The sequence below is a fragment of the Helianthus annuus genome, chromosome 3 (assembly GCF_002127325.2).
Source record: "Helianthus annuus cultivar XRQ/B chromosome 3, HanXRQr2.0-SUNRISE, whole genome shotgun sequence".
Classification (NCBI taxonomy): Eukaryota; Viridiplantae; Streptophyta; class Magnoliopsida; order Asterales; family Asteraceae; genus Helianthus; species Helianthus annuus.
The window spans coordinates 139349121-139368169 of record NC_035435.2 but is presented as its reverse complement, the minus strand read 5'-3'; the positions used below and the strand labels follow the sequence as shown (position 1 = coordinate 139368169).

The 19049-nt window shown below is 37.1% G+C and overlaps 1 long non-coding RNA gene and 1 other non-coding gene across 2 annotated transcripts; both read left to right on the top strand.

The window, feature by feature from the left end:
- The first annotated feature begins 14858 nt into the window (after positions 1 to 14858).
- On the top strand, positions 14859 to 17255 carry LOC110929896. The gene is made up of 2 exons (XR_004889934.1): positions 14859 to 15191; positions 15340 to 17255. It is a non-coding gene; the product is annotated as an uncharacterized LOC110929896 (long non-coding RNA).
- LOC118491070 lies at positions 17054 to 17250 on the top strand. Its single transcript, XR_004890293.1, has one exon. It is a non-coding gene; the product is annotated as a U2 spliceosomal RNA (small nuclear RNA).
- Positions 17256 to 19049: the final 1794 nt, after the last annotated feature.

Genomic DNA, 19049 nt, shown 5'->3' with positions numbered 1-19049 from the left:
TCGGGCAGCGTATCTAATACGTAACCGGGGGTTAAATACTTACAACGAGGCAGAGCTTCGCTAATTAGGGGGGTATAATGCCCGAGCAGAATTCTATTAATTCAGAATTGAGAGAGAGAATCGAGTTATGATCGAATTGTGAACTGAAGCCGATCTCATCTATTTATAGGGCTGATCCGCCACTTTCTCGCGCCCCGCGAGAGTTTTAGTGAGGGCTTTCGCGGCCCGCGAGGGCTTAGGATAGGCCCTAGCCTCGGTTAGTCACCGGTATAGGCTTGCCGGGTGTCACGCCACGTGGCGGGCTGGGTGCGGCCTGGTGTCAAGGGGTCGCGGCCCGCAACAGACTCTCTTGTCTGTGTCGCGCCCCGCGAGCGACCATATATATTTGTTTTTATTTAATTTTTGTAAAATAAAGGTATTTCAAGGCCGTTTTTCGTATACGGGGTATATTTTAGGATGTCTAGGGGTGTCAGGGGTGTTTTAGGAGGGTTGTTATACTATTTAATAAAATATATAATGCACTCGCATTAAGCATAGTAACCCAATTCAACTTTATCAATATGTCACGAGACAGAACCCCAACGTACTTAGTCGGGCAGAGCCTTGACATGCGTTGGTGGGTCCTAAATCAATCGGACAGGGTATCGACTTAGTGATCAGGGGTTACAACACTTAAAACGGGGCAGGGCTTTATTATTATTATGGGATGAATTAAAATTAAAAGTAAAAATATAGAAACAGATAGCTAGAGATTGAGAGGAAGAAAAAGAAAGGATGTGTGCCATTTGAATGTTCCAAATGTCTCTATATATACTAGTTGAAATCTTGGAGAATAAGCAAAACTTGATTCCTTCCTCTCAAAGCTAGACACGTAGAATAAGCATAGTTCATGCACGTACACATATAAATTCAATGCATAATCTTTTGATTTCTTTTGTTTTCCATGTAACCAAACATGTGTATATGTTAGTTGTTTATTATTATTATTAGGGAAAACCTTACAGAATAGTGATCAAGTTTCCTTTTTGTTTCATTAAAGTCACTCAATCTTTTTTTGTCTCTTTAAACTCACTCAAGTTCTATTTTATGTTCCAATATTGCGTAATTACCAGGTCATCAGGTTACCATTAGTTAAAATAAATAATCAATGCCTAAAATCTTTGGATTAACCAACTGATAACACAAATCTCTGGTTACCTAGAAATCAAATAGTTTCCCAAATCAAATTCATCAGCTCATCAAGAATTCCCAGATCAAGGTCGATCATAAATCCATAATCTAAACCATATTCATTGAGCATTTCCCAAATCAAATCCAATGTAAATCTATTCTTGCAAAGTGGACTCTGGAACTCAGAGTCGTATGTTTTAGGCAACTTTGCCTTTATGCTTTGGGAAAGGAATTTTTAAACCTAAAAATAATATTTTATTTCAATAATTACATGATGACCATGAGCGGGAGTTATATGAAAAATATAAATGAAAATGGTTCATTATAAAAGACTTAAAAAGTGGTATGTGTGAATTGAATATGGTGATAAACGAGTGTACCAGGAAAATGATAAAGATGAGTTTTTAATTTAAAATGTTATATAATTTGCGTTAAACTAACTCTTTCTTAATGCGACCTGACACATCATCAAGGTAACCTAGAAACCTGGAAATTGTATATGATTGAAACACAAAATGAAACTTGAGTGATTTTAAGGAGACAAAAAAAGATTAAGTGACTTAAATGAAACAAATGTGAAACTTGGTTACTATTTTACAAAGTTACCCCTATCAAAATACCATTAAACATACACACAAGCACATACCTTCGGCCATACATACACACACACACACATACTTCTATTTTTAGTTTGATTAAAATCATTTTCTTATTTAGATTTCAAAGTTTGAGAAGAATTCCAATTTTGTGTGAAACTTTCCATCATCATCATCTTCATCAAGAATTCAAGAACAAGATTGTTAGAAATAAGAGTATACCTCTCAAAAGTTTGATGGGTTTTCATAAAAATCGATGAGATCGAGCTTGTTCTTCTTTGGATTCACCTTGGAAACCTTCTTGGATCTTCAAACAAACTTGAAACTAACTTGTATTATACATGGTTCTTCATAACTTGATCAAATTTTGAAAATGGTGATGATGATGGGGGTGTTCGGCCGAGAGGTAAGAGAGAGAGAGAGAAAGAAAGAGATGAAAAGTTTTTGTGTCTTGGAAATTTGTTAAATGTTGAGTGTGGGGATTTTAGTTATGATTGAGTTTTCTATATAGCCAACACTTGGCACAAAAGGGATATGGTGGACACCATAAGGAGCTGCCACCTTAGACTTGCACACACAGACTTTCTCTTTGATGCACCTATATATACATATTCAAGCAAAAACATGTATTTAACTGACCACCGGGCATTTTATTTCGTGTTTTTATTGTGTTTTAAGGCGTTTAAAATTATTTTTATCATTCTATAAAAATTAACTCGCCATAATATTGTTGAAAAATATTTTATTTGCCTAGACTGGCTGCGTTGTCTGTATTTTGTAGTGTACGCGGGGTATTCCGCGTATTGCGCAGTACGCGCTTAAATTCGCAAAGTAGGGATTTTAAGCGTTTTAATTAATTTTTCTTCACGAATATGATTAAAATAGAATTTTAATCATAACGAAATATTTTTAGGATTTTAACATTAACCGGGCGGTCGCCGACGTTCGTTTCGCATTTTGTTCGTTACGCGATAAGTGTTTATCTTATTATTGCCAACTTAATTTTTAACTAAGTTTGGATTTACCAACACTTCAAATACTATATATAAACATCATATTTAATAATTTATTGCCTTTATTTATCCAATACACGTGTCATACTAGTACGGTACAGGCTTAAAATAGCCGGGTGTCACACCTCGTACTTGATACGGATCGTATAGGCCTATACGACCCATATAGGGTTTGCATGTGAACCCTCCCTGTCAGAGTTAGAGTAAAATGCCCGGATGGTCCCTGCGGTTTTGTAAAGTAACACCTATAGTCCCTGACCTTTGGAAATTACACTGGTGGTCCCTGTGGTTCACAGTTTGTTACTCGGATAGTCCCTAGAGTGGATAGGGGTTAGTTTTCTCCGTTAAGTCCATTTCAAATTACTTATTTACCCCTTGATTTTATTAAAATATAAAAAAATCACACACACACATATATATAAACACTCACTCTATCTAAAACACGCACACTCTGACTCACTCTCTATCTCTATCTCTCTTAGGGAAAGCCCCACCACCACCTACGATCACTAGCACCACCACTGCCACCACCACCTACCACCACCACCTACTGCCTCCACCATTGTAATTAAAACCCCCAATGTAATTAAAACCCACAAGGTTGAAGATCTCTGTTATAGAGAGGAACCCGATGAGAGAGAGATAGACGACAGAAAAAGGGGTCGGGTGACGACGGTGGTCATGGGTTATGTTGATGGTGACGACGATGAAAGGGGATGATGATGGTTTTTCGGCGACTGAACCGTCGGAGTGGTAGTGATGATGATGATGATGATTGTTGACAGTGGTGAACCGTTGGACTAGTCGTGGATGACGGGTCTTAGTAAACTCCGGTCAACTAAGATTCTGGCGAAGGTTATAGTATTCAGATCATCATTTTCCGGCAATAATGGTTAACCAGATAACCTATGTTCTTTTGGATTGTTGTGGTGGTGTTGAATGATGGTTTAAGGAGACAATTATGGGCAATGAAAATGGTGGTCCGGTTTTCGTATTTCTCCCACAGAAGTGGTTGACGGTGTTGTCAAAGGTGGGGATAGAAGTTTATAACAACCCTCGGTAAAACCGACACCCTCATAATAGTTCTGACACCCTAATATATCTTTAAATGTCTCAACATGTCTTTATATGCACCCCTTATGTGAAAACCGAGCCCAAAATACAATATAACATATAAAATAAATTAAAAACCCTAAAAGATAAGCTGAGGCGGGCCGCGTATGATCTCGCTTAAGTCCATGCGGGCCGCGAGTGTCCTGAATTGTGGCGCAGCCCTGGGCCGCCACGTGGCCCAACACACGGCGGAGCTATACGATGACCAGGCCAAGCTACGCAGTTGACCGGAGTCAATGCGGGCCGCGTAAGCCCTGCCCATATCCCACGCGGGCCGCGAGGAAGTCGGAATTCAGCACTATAAATAGAAGGCAACGGGCCTTCAGTCTGTCGTTCATTCCCTTTCTTTCTTTCTTAATTTTCTGTAGTGGTGTTACTATACCCGGGCATTATACCCCCTAATATAGCGAGGTTCTGCTACGATGTAAGTATTATAACCCCTGGAGACGTATTAGATACGCTGCCCGATTGATCTAGGGTTCCGTAACGGCTGTCGTGGTTCTGCCCGACGTAGTCGTTGGAATGCCGTCTCGGGGAGGGTATTACTAATGTTAAAATGGGTTATTATACTAACAGACGTGCATTTGTGTAAATTATAGATATTCACCAGGAAACCCTAAAGAATAACCTAAGACAGCAATGTGAGTAATCCTCTTTTTGTTAACTGTTTTTACAAAACCTTAAATACCTTTTCATGCGAATGACAGTTATTGAGTATTTGTAAGAATACAATTATCGTGGGTATGTTGGGGTTTTGTATACAAAATTGGTTACAACCTGGTTAAGGAGTAACATTTCCACAAGTCGGGTGTCGACAGTACCAACGGGTGATAATTGATATAACTTGGAAACAAATGTAATTGCGGGATCGCCCTCAATACTGTTCACTGTGAATTTTATTTAAACCTGATTAAACTGGGATTCACTCACCAGTATTTCCCACTATTTCCCACTGACAAAATGTTTTTAAAACGCGTTTCAGGTAACAAAATGTGAAAGCCAAATAGAAGCCAGCTGGACAGCACTAGAGGCTTGGAAAAGTGGCAATAAAGTTACCTAAAAATAAAACGGATGTTTTTATTAAATAAATAGGATTTATTCCTATGAAATGTGTGTATTGAAAACTTGGGTTTTACCCATATGTTTAATGTTATAAAACATGGTGGTTTACTCTGATTAAATATTTCCTAACTACGGTCCTGATGAAAATTTCCGCTGCCAAATTGGATAAATAAATGTGATACCACCGAAACTGGCTCACGGCCGCCCGTTCCCGGGAACTAGGGATCGGGGGTTGTGACAGAAGGTGGTATCAGAGCTATGCCACTGATTCAGCCACAGAAGTGTTCTACTGACATCAGAATTCAAAGTGTTAGGAAATAAATTATGAAAATACGTGCATAATTGTATTTCTTGCTATGTGTTATCTGACTATTTGTTAGTTTACAGTATGAGCGACCAAGGACCTTCTGACGCCTATCGTCAACTGTCTGGTTCGCCTAGGAGCGAAGGCACCTCCTCTTCTCAGCCTGCCCTCTCGGGGTATTCTGCTGACACAGAAGAAGGAATCTTTGTGTTTAAGGCTCAATCTGAAGAGCCATTTCCTCAGAAAAAGAGGGGATGGTTCAGTAGGGGAGCACACGAGCGTAGGAAAAGAATGAAAAAGTTGCAAGAACAGCGAGTGTTAGCCGCAGCAAAAAGAGAGACTGATGCTTATAATCAGGATATGCTCAATAGGGGTATCGCTAATATCCATATTTTAGCAACCACTGCTGCTGACCCAAACCTGGAACAAATGCTAGCACCCCAACCGCAAAATCCTGACCAACCCATGGAAGTAGAAAACCAGATAGAAATGCCTGATTACAACCAGGAGGAGATACCTAGGGTACCTGCACCAGATCCCCTAGACCCAAACAACTACGACCCCTGGTGGGACGATGTTAGGGACTACGTGCAACAAAACCCAATACAGGAAAATGTGCCAATGCCCAATTTAGGAGCTTATCCAGGGTTAGATCCTCAAGATCCCTACAACATTAGTGATGCATATGTTAGGGAAATTTTAGAGAATCCATACCCGTACCAGGCCCCTATGCCTCCGTATCAGGAACCCGTACCCCAGTTTCCAAACCCAGTCCTAGAACCTGCACCCCCAATGAGTGCAGAAAATGTCCAAGAACTTAGGACTTTTGGGGAGGAAATTTTAGAAAGCAGTGAGAGAATGCGACAGGTGGGAGAACGCCTCGTATGGAAATTCGATGAGCGTAATATGGATTTTTGGATGAATCCATATCAGTGAATGCGATGGCAGGAACGGTAGTAATAATAATAATAATAATAATAATAATAATAATAATAATAATAATAATAATAATAATATATGTGTGTATGTGTTAGAAAAAAAAAACACTACGGATGCCTACTATTAGTATTGTAGCTTTACATTTCAGTCGGTATTGTAATTTAAATTTCAGTACTGGTGTGTAATGATGCATACTATATAAATAGAGTAAAAGTCGCAATGCTCGACGCTTTTGGCTAAAAAGTGCTTGTCATGTGATTGGTTATATTCAAATATTATTTGTGATATTAATATTTGGTAAATGTTTAAAATTCAGATGGCCGACGAGGGAAATCAGGATAATCTGAATAACGATAACCAGAGTAACATTAACATGGTTAATGAGAATCCGGACAATAATAACAATGGAAACCAAATGGATAATAGTGCTGTTCAACATATAGTGGCACAAGGAATTATAGATGCAATGCCATTTATTATTCAAACAGTTCAAGAAGCAAATAATAAAAGTAAGCATAGCAGTAAACGACCCAGTGAATAAGAACACAGCGTGAACAATGGACTCGTACTTCAAGCGCCCATTCCCAAAAGAAGAAGAACCATGCCATATGGTTGTTCTTACAAAGAATTCTGGTCCTGTAAACCAATAGAATTCTCGGGCAATGAAGGACCCATTGCAGCCTTACGCTGGATAGAGAAAACTGAGGCTGTTCTAAAAATAAGCAAATGTGCTGAAGAAGATAAGATAATGTTTGCTTCAAATCTGTTTAAAACGCAGCCTTAGAATGGTGGAACACTATCCTCCAGTCAAGAGGAAGTGATAGGATTTATAACATGGAATGGGAGGAATTTAAAAATATGGTAGAAAGGAAATTCTGCCCTCCCAATGAAAAGGAACAGATAGCAAATAAGTTCCTGAATCTTAGAATGACCGGGGTAGACAGTAAGGGTTACACTACCACATTCTTTGAATATGCTAGGATAGTACCTACCCTTGCATCACCTGAACCGGTATTAATCTCCCGTTATATCTGGGGATTAATTGGAGAGATTAGACATGTAGTCAAGGCAGCTAGACCCCAAACTATAGAAGAAGTTGTAGAACTAGTCAATACCTTGACAGATGAGTTAATCCGTACTAGAGAAGAAGACCAGAGGAGAAACCTAACCCAAAGGCTTACCCAAGAATTCCATTCTGGGAATTCCAACAGTAGAAATATAGGTTCTACCTCTGCACCATACTGCAGGAACTGCAAGAAGAAGCATTCTGGAAGATGCTCTACTTACTGCAATTACTGTAAGGCGCCAGGACACAAGGAAGACAATTGCAGAAGAAAAGCCAGTAATGGAATGTGCTACAACTGCGGAGAAAAAGGTCATATTAAGACAAACTGCCCAAAATTGACTCCAGCTGCAAACAACAAGAATATTGAAAATGCTAGAGCATTCGTTTTAACTGCAGATGAAGCCAGGATGATTCCAGACATAATTACTGGTACGTTTTTAGTTAATGATATTTTTGCGAAAGTATTATTTGACTCTGGTGCAAACCAAAGTTTTATTAATACTTCATTTTGCAAACTCCTAAATCAATCATTAACTAAACTACCACAAGAATGTTTAGTAGAAACCGCAAATGGAGAAACCGTTAGAATTTCTGAAATCTTGCAGGGAGCAAGAATAGAAATTTTTAATCAAAAGTTTATTGCAAACCTTTACCCAATAAATCTGGCTGGATTTGATGTTGTGTTAGGTATGGATTGGTTAATAACCAATAAAGCCAATATCCTATGTGATCAAAAGTCAATTCAGGTAAAATCACCAAGAGGTGAAAAGATCACAATTAAAGGAGATAAGCCATATAGATCCACTAAATTCATCTCTGTGATGAAAACTGCAAATTGTATAAGGAAAGGATCTATAGTGTATTTGATTTCTATAATTACTAAAACGAAAGGAAAAGAACTAAAAGACATTCCAGTAGTGTCCCAGTTTTCAGATGTCTTTCCAGAAGAATTGCCAGGACTACTGCCAGACAGGGAAGTTGAATTCAGAATTCACCTGTTACCAGGGACAGCACCGATTGCCAAAGCACCCTACCGTTTGGCACCCGCTGAAATGCAGGAACTGAAGAAACAATTAGACGAATTGTTGGAGAAAGGATTTATACAGCCAAGCTCATCGCCATGGGGAGCGCCGATTTTATTTGTCAAGAAGAAGGACGGATCAATGCGTATGTGCATTGACTACCGTGAATTGAACAAAGTCACGATTAAGAATCGGTATCCATTACCGAGAATCGATGATTTGTTTGATCAACTTCAAGGAGCTCGATTTTTCTCTAAAATCGATTTAAGATCAGGATATCATCAACTAAAGGTACAGGAAGAGGACATTCCTAAAACCGCATTCAGAACAAGGTATGGTCATTATGAATTTACTGTTATGCCATTTGGTTTAACCAATGCCCCAGCCGCATTTATGGACATGATGAACCGAATATGTAAGCCATATTTGGATAAATTCATAACTGTTTTCATAGATGATATTCTAATTTACTCTAAAAGTAAAGAAGAGCATGCAAACCACTTGCACTTACTTTTAAGTTTATTGAGAAAGGAAAAGCTTTATGCTAAATTTTCAAAGTGTGAGTTTTGGTTAGAACAAGTACAATTTCTCGGACATTTAGTTAACCATGAAGGAATTCATGTAGATCCAACAAAGATCGAGGCAATTACCAAATGGAAAACCCCAGAGTCACCAACTGAAGTTAGAAGTTTCTTAGGATTGGCCGGTTATTATAGAAGATTTATCCGAGATTTTTCTAGAATAGCCATTCCTTTAACTAAGTTAACCTGTAAATCTGTTAAGTTTGAATGGGGACTAAAACAAGAAGAAGCCTTTAAAATTCTTAAGCAAAGATTAACCCATACACCCATACTAGCATTACCAGAAGGAACTGGAGACTTTGTAGTCTATTGTGATGCTTCTAAGTTAGGTTATGGATGTGTGTTAATGCAACGTCAAAAGGTTATAGCTTACGCATCTAGACAGCTTAAGAGTCATGAATAAAATTATTCAACCCATGATTTGGAATTAGGAGCTATAATTTTTGCCCTTAAAATTTGGAGACATTATCTTTATGGTAGTAAGTTTACCATATTCACAGATCATAAGAGTTTAAGATATGTCTTCGGGCAAAAAGAACTGAATATGAGGCAAAGACGATGGATGGAGTTACTTAGTGATTATGATTGTGATATCCAGTATCATGCAGGAAAAGCCAATGTAGTGGCTGATGCTTTAAGTTGAAAATATCACGAAAAGCCAAAAAGGGTACGTTCTCTTAAATTAAATCTACAAGTAGATTTAAACAATCAGATTAGAAAAGCACAAGAATCAGTAATCAAGGAAGATACAAGGAAGATACTGAAAAATTAAAAGGAATGATTAAGGAATTAGAACAAGGAACTGATGGAATTTGGAGGTTCCATAAAAAGAGAATGTGGATACCTAAATTAGGAAATTTACGTCACCGTATATTAGAAGAAGCTCATAAGTCTAAATATACGATGCATCCAGGAAGTGATAAAATGTACCAGGATTTAAGGAAAAATTTCTGGTGGATAGGAATGAAAAAGGATGTAGCAGCCTATGTTTCTAAATGTTTAACTTGCTCACAAGTTAAAGCCGAACATCAGAAACCCTCAGGTTTGTTACAACAATTAGAAATGCCAGTTTGGAAATGGGAATTGATAACAATGGATTTTGTTACCAAATTGCCCAAAACAAGAAAAGGTAACGATACAATCTGGGTGATTGTAGATAGGCTAACCAAGTCAGCTCATTTCTTACCAATGAAGGAAACCATTAGTATGGAACAATTAGCCAAATTATATGTAAATGAAATTGTTTCATTACATGGGATTCCTTTATCAATTATTTCTGATAGGGATAGCCGTTTTACCTCTCATTTTTGGTCAAGTTTCCAAAAAGCAATGGGGACCAGGTTAAATCTAAGCACAGCTTATCATCCTCAAACAGACGGGCAAAGCGAAAGGACAATTCAGACAATGGAGGACATGCTTAGAGCTTGTGTAATTGATTTTGGAGGTAATTGGGACGAACACTTACCTTTAATAGAATTTTCTTATAATAACAGTTATCACACAAGTATCAATGCTGCACCATTCGAAGCACTTTACGGACGAAAGTGCAGAACCCCATTCTGTTGGGCAGAAATTGGGGAAAAACAATTATCTGGACCCGAGATAGTACAAGAAACAACTGATAAAATCATTCAAGTCGAGGAACGACTTAAAACAGCACGTGATCGACAAAAGAGCTATGCCGATAACAGACGTAAACCATTAGAATTTCAAGTAGGAGATAAAGTATTATTAAAAGTCTCTCCCTGGAAGGGAGTGGTAAGATTCATCAAGAGGGGAAAGCTTAGTCCCAGGTATACTGGACCTTTCAAAATTCTTAAAAGAATAGAACCTGTAGCCTATCAACTACAACTGCCAGAGGAAATGGCAGGAATACATGATGTATTTCATGTATCTAATCTCAAAAAGTGCCTAGCTGATGAATCACTCATAGTACCTCTCAAGGATATAGAGGTAAATGAACAACTCAAATTTGTAGAGAGACCTCTACAGATTGAAGATAGGAAAATTAAGAATCTCAAGCATAAGAGATTAATTCTGGTCAAAGTGAAGTGGGACTCCAAAAGAGGACCTGAGTACACATGGGAGCTTGAATCAGAAATGCAAAAGAAATATCCACACTTGTTCCAGTAGATCTCGAGGACGAGCTCTAAAACAAGGTGGGGAGGATATAACAACCCTCGGTAAAACCGACACCCTCATAATAGTTCTGACACCCTAATATATCTTTAAATGTCTCAACATGTCTTTATATGCACCCCTTATGTGAAAACCGAGCCCAAAATACAATATAACATATAAAATAAATTAAAAACCCTAAAAGATAAGCTGAGGCGGGCCGCGTATGATCTCGCTTAAGTCCATGCGGGCCGCGAGTGTCCTGAATTGTGGCGCAGCCCTGGGCCGCCACGTGGCCCAACACACGGCGGAGCTATACGATGACCAGGCCAAGCTACGCAGTTGACCGGAGTCAATGCGGGCCACATAAGCCCTGCCCATATCCCACGCGGGCCGCGAGGAAGTCCGAATTCAGCACTATAAATAGAAGGCAACGAGCCTTCAGTCTGTCGTTCATTCCCTTTCTTTCTTTCTTAATTTTCTGTAGTGGCGTTACTATACCCGGGCATTATACCCCCTAATATAGCGAGGTTCTGCTACGATGTAAGTATTATAACCCTTGGAGACGTATTAGATACGCTGCCCGATTGATCTAGGGTTCCGTAACGGCTGTCGTGGTTCTGCCCGACGTAGTCGTTGGAATGCCGTCTCGGGGAGGGTATTACTAATGTTAAAATGGGTTATTATACTAACACACGTGCATTTGTGTAAATTATAGATATTCACCAGGAAACCCTAAAGAATAACCTAAGACAGCAATGTGAGTAATCCTCTTTTTGTTAACTGTTTTTACAAAACCTTAAATACCTTTTCATGCGAATGACAGTTATTGAGTATTTGTAAGAATACAATTATCGTGGGTATGTTGGGGTTTTGTATACAAAATTGGTTACAACCTGGTTAAGGAGTAACATTTCCACAAGTCGGGTGTCGACAGTACCAACGGGTGATAATTGATATAACTTGGAAACAAATGTAATTGCGGGATCACCCTCAATACTGTTCACTGTGAATTTTATTTAAACCTGATTAAACTGGGATTCACTCACCAGTATTTCCCACTGACAAAATGTTTTTAAAACGCGTTTCAGGTAACAAAATGTGAAAGCCAAATAGAAGCCAGCTGGACAGCACTAGAGGCTTGGAAAAGTGGCAATAAAGTTACCTAAAAATAAAACGGATGTTTTTATTAAATAAATAGGATTTATTCCTATGAAATGTGTGTATTGAAAACTTGGGTTTTACCCATATGTTTAATGTTATAAAACATGATGGTTTACTCTGATTAAATATTTCCTAACTACGGTCCTGATGAAAATTTCCGCTGCCAAATTGGATAAATAAATGTGATACCACCGAAACTGGCTCACGGCCGCCCGTTCCCGGGAACTAGGGATCGGGGGTTGTGACAAAGTTCTTGGGTGGTGGTGATCGGAGTTATTTGGCCGTGGTGGAGGAGTTGATCAGAGAGGGTGACCGAAGTTCTTGGGCGGTGGTGATCGGAGTTCTTGGGTGGCTACGGTAATGGTGGCCGGTTGTTTATAAGGGATGGGTGAATAAGGTTGCCCCACACTTTTAATAATCCATGTTGGTTTTTTTATTTCTTATAGGGAGGGGTAAATAAGTAATTTTAGATGAACTTAATAGAGAAAACTAACCTCCATCCATTCCAGGGACTATCCGAGTAACAAACTGTTGAACCACAGGGACCACCTGTGTAATTTCAAAAAGTTGGGGAGTATAGGTCACTATACAAAACCATAGGGACCATCTAGCCATTTTACTTGTCAGGGTTAATAGACAACCGATTACCAATACGCATCGTATAGCCCTATACGATGCATATTAGAAGAGCATGTGAAGACAGTATTAACCTTTAACTGACCTTGGAAACTGAAGTTACCCTAATGGCATCGATTTAGTTTGGCAAAGTGTGCCAATATTATAACCCTTCTCTAATCCCTTTTCTATTTATTACATATTCACTTTCTTTTTCTAAATCCAACGGTACGGTGGCTTATCAGTATAATACCATTATAATGAATATTATATAACTCTACAAAAAGCAACTTGGGTTGCCTCTCTAGAATGAAAGATTGCGACTTTTAAAACAACCACATATATACCCAATGGTTTGGATATAGAGGCAATGGTTTGGATGAAAGGTTTTAATATATCACACCCCTTCAAAAAAGTCACAACTTTTCAAACTACTTTTAATTATATCACACCCCAAACAAAAAATCATAAGTTTTAAATATATAACACCCGTTACAAAAAGTCACAACTTTTAAATATATCACACCCTTTCAAAAAGTCACACTCTATAAACTACTTTTAAACATATCACGTCCCTTACAATAAAAAAAACCCTCTTATATATACATACGAAAAGTCACAACACTTCAAATTAATTTTAAATATATCACCTCTTAGAAAAAGTCACAACTCTTAAATATATCACACCCCTTCAAAAAGTAACAAACTTTTAAACTACTTTAAAAATTATCACGCCCATTACAAAAGTCGCAACCCTTCATATATATACACACAACAACAACAACAACAAAATAGCAAAGCTACTTACAGGGTCTGGGAGGGTGGGATGTAGATAGACTTTGCCTCTATCCCTAGGGATAGAGAGGCTGCTTCCAGAGAGACCCTCGGCTCCAAAACGAACAACATACCAACACACCAAGTCAAAGAATATATAAATAAGAAGTCACCAATACCAAGAAAGTGATTAGAGTGACACAATATAATGTAAATCATGTATAATAACATACAACATCATTTGGGCATAAACACAAGAAGACAATCACGGGTAAAGTCACTTAAAGAATAAGAAAAACCTACGTCCCTAAAATACACCTAAGACTATACTGCAATATCCTCTAGAAGTCCTTAACCCTAATCCTACGCCTCCACGAAGTCCTATCTTGGACCATGTCATCAGAAAGATGCAACTCTAGTAAATCATGCCTAATCTGCTCATCCCATATCAGTTTGGGTCTGCCTCTTCCCTATGAAATGCAATAAAATTTCCTATGAAATGAGCGACTATGTATATATAAATTACAGTGCCCAAGTAATTTACTCTAAACTTTAATTAAATATGATACATTATAATATTGTAACTACTGTGCAATTGTATATCAAATACATAATTTAATACACCACATTTTTATTTTTGTTGATGCATCAATTTAATCAAAAGCTGAGATTTTTTTTTTTTCAACCGACATGCACAACAAATGATGTAACAATACTTTTTCAAACGGTGCATAACTTTTTTTGCAACCGACATATTTAGAATGAAAGAATGTATAAAGTAATTAAATTACCAACACTTTCGTTAAACGGTGCATCACTTATTGTTATATTTTTTTTTTTTGCAACCGACATGCTTAACAAATGATGTATATGATAATTAATTCACCAACACTTTCTTCAAACGGTGCGTCACTTTTTTTTGCAATTGATTAACATGATTCGGTTGCAACTCTAATCTAAACCACAGATGGCATCGTCTTCAAATACCATCTTGCTTAGAGAACAAAATCAAAAAGTTTTCGCTTCTATCTGACATAGAGGGTGTTTGGGATTCCTTTTAAAAGTGACTTTTGAAGCTCATAAGGACTTTTGAGAAGGAAAAGGAAACCAAACATCATCTGAGAAGAACTTTTGAAGCATAAGGAATTCCAAACACCATGAAAAAAAGGACTTTGAGTTTTTGAGAAGTAAGGATTTCTCACTTCTGGATTTGAGAAGGACTTTTTGAGAAGGAGAAGTTGGAAAGGAATCCCAAACACCCCCATAGTAATAATAAACGTTGATAATCAATATCATGCTGCAACGCGTGAGTAATGTAAACTCGTTTTGTTACAATTTTAAATCGTATAGATAAGATCTCTCGTATGTGATTGTGTATCAAAATTTAAATTAAGTGGCGTAACTTTGAAGTCAAAAATCACACAAAATAAATGAAGCGACTCGCTTTCCCTCTTTAAAACCCAACGGTACCCCACACCATCATCCCAACACACACGGTTACCACTCTCTCTATCACGATCACACACAAACACAGTTTCACGCTCAATCTTGCATGATGCTATGGAGGAGATCGAGGAAACAGAAATGTGCATCATATGTGTTCGACGACATTCAGTAGATCTAACTCGTATCAGTATGCTATTCAGTCGATCAGGTCGTTTCTTACATGCATTTGCCGATTCTGATATTTTTTAACCTAATTTTTCTCTATTCCTTTTTTCTTGTAATTTTTTGTTAATTGCTTCTCATCAATCAATAGATTATTTAGGTGTTTTTGGTGCTGATGTTTGATTTATTGACAGTGTGTTGTAATTTACCGGACAAATTATTGCAAGTCGGTATCACACGCCAATTACAGGCGCCTTCGACGACATTCAGGAGTTGTTACTCGTAATCAGTATAATATTCATTTGATCAGGTTGTTTCTTACTTGCATTTGCAAATTCTTTAACCTAAATTTTCCCTCTGTTCCTTTTGTCATGTTAGTGTTTGGTAATTGTTTCTAATCTGCTTGTTAATTACTGGTTATTTAGGCGTTTTTTTGTGCTGATGTTTGATTTACCGGACTGTATTTTAAAAGAAGAAGATGAGAGAACACTAAAAGTGTGCTGGATACTCTCTCAAATGGACAACACTAAAAGTTTTAACTAACTTTTAGAAACTATTAAATGTGCTTAATCTAGGGATTCCCTCCAAAAACTATATAATACTGCCATCAAAGTCAAGTAGGAAATACATTAAATATCTTTGACTACATATGTTATTTTGCCTAAAATTTGATAGTACAATATTATGCCTCAACTTGTTTGGCACTAATATGGCTTTTCCATGCATGTCTACATGACATGTCTCATGCGCAGTCATAGGTAAGCTTCTTAGGTGAACAAACATTAGTATTTGGTAAACCTATTGCTATGGTATATGCATAATCGCGCTATAGTGATGTAACAATCCTATTTCATTTAGTTACCAGGAATAATGTGCATGTGTGCTCCAACTGTTGAGACTATCATCTTGATGAAATTTCAGTTTGTTATCATCATTGAATTGAAGTTTAAATAAGATTCTTAAACATTACAATATCCTGCAGCTAAAGTCTTCCGTAATATCATGTAGTAATTTCCGCATTATGAAAATCATGTAGTCAGACTCAGAGTTGGAATTTCCTGTTATTATAGTCTTACATGTGAACTCCATGTGTTGGAATTTGCCGTTATGATGGTCTTCTTTGAGTTGGTCTCTTTTTCATTGGTAATACAGATTAATATATATTCGGGTAACTGGAATGGATGATGGGTTAAACGTCAGAGAAGAAATTTGCTTTGTAATTTATCACATATTTTTGCCAAGTTCTACTCCTCCATAGCTTTATTGTTTGTTTGGCACATCTCTTTAAGCCACTGACATTATAAACTTGCTTGTAGTTGATTTTTTAGTCATAAAGATAGTACATATCATGTCTTCCGTATGTATTATTATGATATCTTTAATAAACTGATGAACTCACATGGATTGTATAATGATCTGAATTATCATTCTACTTTTGTTTAACTGTAGCTAAAGTTAAATGATGGATATTGAGAGTGACGTTCAAGTTTGTGCTAAATGAGTCTAGGAGTGTATCAATTGCAATCGATTCTGTCCTGCAAATCATATTGTATCTGATCATAGTATTTCCTGTTTAAAATGCAAGTTTAACTTCAGTAATTTTAGAACTTTGTGTACAAGTTCATACTGTCGGTGTTGGATGATTGGTTATTCCGTAATAGGACATGAATAGTCGTCATAATGTTGTATCCTGTCTTTTGTGTAACATATCGAAGTTTACGGATGACTTGTATTCGTTACTCTGTGCTTTATTGTCTTTATTCCATATCCACAGAAACACTTGATATAAGTCCCTGAGTTAGGGCAGAAACACTTGATATAAGTCACTCACAGTCCCACATCGACTGAGTGAAGAATACATATATGAAGAACTGCCTATATAAACAGCGGCCCAATAAAGGAATAAGCATACCTTTCTCGGCCTTTTGGCTAAGATCAAGTGTAGTATCTGTTCTTATCAGTTTAATATCTGATATGTGGGCCATCGGCCCACTCAATATTAATCTTATTTTTTTATGGGGAAAGGCCCATCACAATAGCTTGCTATTGGGGTCTTTGAGCGTCGCCTTGGTGTTGCACTACTGCCTAGGCCTGGCGCACCCCTCCAAAACATTGTTAATTTTTTCATTTTCAGCACAGATTTTATCTACTCCTTTTCTAACCAGACAATAAGTAAACATGAACCCATTAATCGGTTTTATTATAAGCAAAGCAATTCTTAATATCCTTCACATTTTTTGAATATTATATTATAATATTTGTTTGGGATCAGTGGAATAAGTGTACAAATTCATGATCCTGCTGCTGGTTGCTTTAATAACCTTTTCCCATAAAGTATGCAACTCTTGAAATTTTTTCACTAAGGTCCTCACTGAGTCACAGTTCTGTTTTGACTCTGTTTTAATAAAATTTCGTGTTTACCTTTTGCATTCACTCAGATCCTTTCTGAGACATATCAAAGGGACTAGGTACCACATATTATTGAGTTCTCAATGCATCCACTTAAGGGAGTCAATTTTGCAGCAAAACTCGACTGGTCAAATACATTCTTCTTCTGTTTGTTCCTTGTTCTCTTTGTGGAACTATAAATTATTATTAGTTGTAGGACATTATTTTTCTTTAATATTGGACCAGGCTTGCTATATTATGTATTAACAAGTATTTAGAAGAGCGTCATTTATACTGAGCACACCACTAAAGCATACATGTGGACTGAGCATCTGATGAAAAGATGACAGCTCAAGATGAGAAATATAAGGCGCCTTCTTGTATGTTGTATATCTCTTAATAAACTTTGATAGAATCCTTACAAAGAGATGGTTTTGTACTGAGGCAGTTGAGTATTTACATCATGTTTACTATCTTCAATGTATGAATGATATAAACAATCGATTGCTTTTTATGCATCTGTTGTAGTTGATTATTTACAGGTATGTTAAATGACAACTTATGTTGCTTATACATAATATGACTTTGTTATTAACTTGCTAACAACTTTTATACAACCATATATGATTTTATCTGTAGAGCCTTTCTGCACTTCTGCATATTGACAATATATTTGAACTAGGATATTATGAAAATCTGCAGGAGCATGCTAACTATTTTGTGTAAATATTTTTGAAAATCCTCAGTAGTAACTCTGCAGTTTTTAGTCTTCTGTTTTCAAACCACTGGTTTAGTTGGCGGGCTATTAGCTTACGTATATGGACATCCCTCATATCATAATTTGCTTCAAGTTAGGTTCAATTGCAGTGAAACAGAAAGACATTGTTACTTCCTTCTGTAAGTATTAGTTTAATACTGTAATATTTTCTGAAGTAAAGACAATGGTTACGAGACGAACCGTGAAAGATGGTATCTGTGATGAGGTTAGGGACATAATTAATTGGTTCCATTCTCTTGACACAACTTTTCTTCATAATAAAGTGCAGCTCGAAGAGCTGAGGCAAATATATGAAGAACTACCAGAATATTTGGAGGAGGTACTGTTAATTCGAGTTACAAATTGTTATAATCGAGTCGACATTGGAACTAGAAACATGAAAGAAATTGTTATAATCGAGTCGACATTGGAACTTGCACGTCAAATAGGTATGTTATGTTTTTCTTAACCATGTTTGATATTTTCTAGAACTTGAAGGGAACGACAAAAACTAAAATATAGAGAAGTCACTATAAAGCCCATGTAGTTTCTTACAATCCTTTTGGATTCAGTGGGTATATTACCAACGTATATGACTTAACATCATGATCGTTAAAGGCTAGTTTTAATAGATATTAATCTCCATTATCTATTAAAACACAAAGAGCAAAAGTCACTCACAGTCCCACATCCGCTGAATGAAGAACACACAGATGAAGGGACTACCTATATAAACAGAGGCCTATTATGAGAAAAAGC